The sequence below is a fragment of the Callithrix jacchus genome, chromosome X (assembly GCF_049354715.1).
Source record: "Callithrix jacchus isolate 240 chromosome X, calJac240_pri, whole genome shotgun sequence".
NCBI lineage: Eukaryota > Metazoa > Chordata > Mammalia > Primates > Cebidae > Callithrix > Callithrix jacchus.
This window is the reverse complement of record NC_133524.1, coordinates 47,510,485-47,513,943: the sequence shown is the minus strand read 5'-3', so window position 1 is coordinate 47,513,943 and position 3,459 is coordinate 47,510,485. Positions and strand designations below refer to the sequence as shown.

The window sequence follows — 3,459 nt, the reverse complement described above, 5'->3', positions numbered from 1 at the left end:
GGTGTGGTGGTGGTGCACACCTGTAATCCCAGCTATTCGGGAGGCCAAGGCAGGAGAATCCCTTAAACCTGGGAGGCAGAGGTTACAGTGAGCTGAGGTCGCACCACTGCACTCCAGCCTGGGTGGCAGAGCATGACTCAATCTCAACAAAATAAAAATTAAAAATAATACCAAAGAAATGAAACACTTAGGTGTAAGTTTAACAAATATGTCCTAGATCTATGTGCTGAAAACTACAAAACAATGATGAAGGAAATAAAAGAGAGCTAAATATATGGAGATTTACAAATGTATGGAGAACTGTGTTTATGGATTGGAAGACTCGATATTGTTAAGATGTCAATACTCTGAACATTTATCTAGAGATTCAAGACAATTCCAGTCCAAATCCTAGCAGGATTCTGTATAGATATCCGCATGGTGATTCTAAAATTTACATGGAGAGGCAAATAAATTAGAATATTCCAAACATTTTTAAAAAATAAGAATAAAATTGGAAGATTCATGCTACTTAATTTTGACACTTACTATAAAGCCACAGCAATCTATCTAGACAGTGTGGTATTGGTGCAAGGCTGGATACATAGGTCAATGTAATAGAATAGGCAGCGCAGAAATTTACACATACTTTTTACAAAAATTCACTTAAAATCAATAGTAGACCTTGATGGGCATGGTGGCTTATACCTGTAATCCTAGCACTTTGGGAGGCCAAGGTAGGTGGATTGTTTGAGTTCAGGAGTTTGAGACCAGTCTGGTCTTTCAACATGGTGAAACTCCATCTCTACAAAAAACACACATCCACACAATATTAGCCAGGCATGGTGTCATATGCCTGTGGTCCCAGCTACTTGGGAGGCTGAGGTGGGAGGATGGCTTGAGCCTGGGAGGTGAAGGTTGCAGTGAGCAGTGATTGCACCACTACACTCCAGACTGGGCAACAGAGCGACACTCTGTCTGAAAAAAAATCAATGTTAGACCTAAATGTAAGATATATAACTTTCAGAAGAAAACATAGAAGAAAGTCTTTGTTTTCTGGGATCAGGCCAACAATTCTTAGATATGACATCAAAAGCACTATTCACAACAGAAAAATCTGGTAAGTTGGACTTCATGAAAATTGTGAGCTGTTGCTCTGCAAAAGATGCTGTTAAAAGCTGGTCATGGTGGCTCTCACCTGTAATCCAAGCACTTTGGGAGGCTGAGGTGAGCAGATCACCTGAGGTTGGGAGTTCGAGACCAGCCTGACCAACATGGAGAAGCCCCATCTCTACTAAAAATACAAAATTAGCCCGGCATGGTGGTGCATGCCTGTAATCCCAGCTACTCGGAGGGCTGAGACAGGGGAATCATTTGAACCCAGGAGGCAGAGGTTGCAATGAGCTGAGATCAAGCCACTGCACTCCAACCTGGACAACAAGAGCGAAACTCCACCTCAAAAAAAAAAAAAAGATGCTGTTAAGAGGATGAAAATACGATCTACCGATATACTGGGAGAAAATATTTATAAATAACGTGAATAACAAAGGACTTGTATCCAGAATATACAAAGAACTCGCCAAACAACGAGGAAACAATCCAATGTAAAAACGGGCAAGAAACCACAGAAGCGACAAAGAACCAGTAGGTGAAGATAAACGCATCAAAACATTTAAGGAATCTGCAAAGCAGACACTGGCTCCAGCAGCAAGTGTAACTGGCAGTAGGAGATGGCCAAGAATACTCAGGGAAAAGGCCCAAGCCCTACAAGACCTGGCTGCTTTCAAAGATCCAGCTCCAGGTCACACCGAATAATCATAACTAATGACAAAACCACCAAAATACCCTGCAAATCACCACCAGAACTAGTGTACACTGCAACAAGCTCAAAGAGATGGCCCAGGACATGTGGCCAGAAAGTAGAAGTGAAAGAAGAGCGGTTAGCAGTCAGCAAGCTCTCACAAACATCATGCACACTGACAAAGAGCCAGTGGGTGAGGGCAAAGGCATGAAAGCATTTAAGCCACCTGCAAAGCGGAAGCTGGACCCAGAAAATGTAATTGGCAGCAGGAGATGGCCAAGAGCACCTAAGGAAAAGGCCCAACCCCTGGAAGATCAGGCTGGCTTCCAAGATCTCTCTCAAACACCAGGCCACGCTGAGAAACTGGCAAATGGTGCTGATAGCTTTACAAGCGCTCCAAAGCAAGCACCCAACGGTGGAAAACCTCTAAAAATCCTGAAGAGTTCTTCAGGCCCCTGAAGTAGAACCCGTGGGAGATTTGGTAGGCACCAGAGACCCTGTAAAATCACAAAGCAAAAGCAACACTTCCCTGCCCCCCACTGCCCTTCAAGAGGGGATGTAGAAAACATGGAAGTGTCACAGGAACCCAGAGGCCGCGCTGCATGCCTGCACCAGAGGAAATCATAGAAGAGCTGCCAGCCAGCAAGAAGCAGACGGTTGCTCCCAGGGTGAGAGGCAGATCACTCGGACCCTTGGTCATCAAGAAGAGAAGTCTGAGGACTTCTGTAAAAAGAATTGAGCCTGCGGAAGATCTGAACAGCAACAACATGAAAACCAACAAAGAAGAACACAAATTACAAGACTCAGTCCCTGAAACTAAGGGAATGTCCCTGCGCTCCAGATGCCAAAATAAGACTGATATAGAACAGCAAATAACTGAGGTTCTTGTATTAGCAGAAAGAATTGAAATACACAGAAATGAAAAGAAGCCCATGAAGACCTCCCAAGACATGCATATTCAAAATCCAGATGACGAAGCCCAGAAACCCATACCTAGGGCAAAGTCAGTGAAAACAAAAGGTGCTTGAAGTCTGTTAAACAGAATAAGAGCTCCTAGCCTAAGGTGGCAAAGGAGAGCAGAGGGCGGAAGAGTACCTGGGTTCTCATGCAGAATCAGGAAGGGAAAGAAGCAGCAAATTCAGACTTCACGTGTTTGAGATCAACAAAGATGAAAAGCCAGTCTGCAGCAAGCACTTTGGAGAGTGAATCTGCACAGAGTAACATAGAGTGTCAAGAGGCATGCAGAAAATCCAAAGAAGGCTGAGGACGTTGTGTGCCTTGAGAAAATAAGAACCAGAAGTCACTGGGACAGTGAAGACATTTAACAAAGAAATCCAGGCGGGTGGATCACGAGGTCAAGATATCAAGACCATCCTGGTCAACATGGTGAAACCCGTCTCTACTAAAGATACAAAAAATTAGCTGGGCACGCTGGCGCGTGCCTGTAATCCCAGCTACTCAGGAGGCTGAGGCGGGAGAATTGCCTGAAGCCAGGAGGCGGAGGTTGCGGTGAGCCGAGATCGCGCCATTGCACTCCAGCCTGGGTAACAAGAGCGAAACTCCGTCTCAAAAAACAACAAGAAGAACAACAACAACAAAGAAATCCAACTGGGAAAAATATAGTAAAGTTAGTTTTGTGAGAAACAAACAAAAAATGGGCAAAAGATTTAAACAGCCCT

General features: G+C 44.3%; 1 pseudogene; it reads left to right on the top strand.

Moving 5' to 3' along the window:
- The first annotated feature begins 1,709 nt into the window (after window positions 1-1,709).
- LOC100896159 (proliferation marker protein Ki-67 pseudogene) lies at window positions 1,710-3,105 on the top strand (annotated as a pseudogene).
- Window positions 3,106-3,459: the final 354 nt, after the last annotated feature.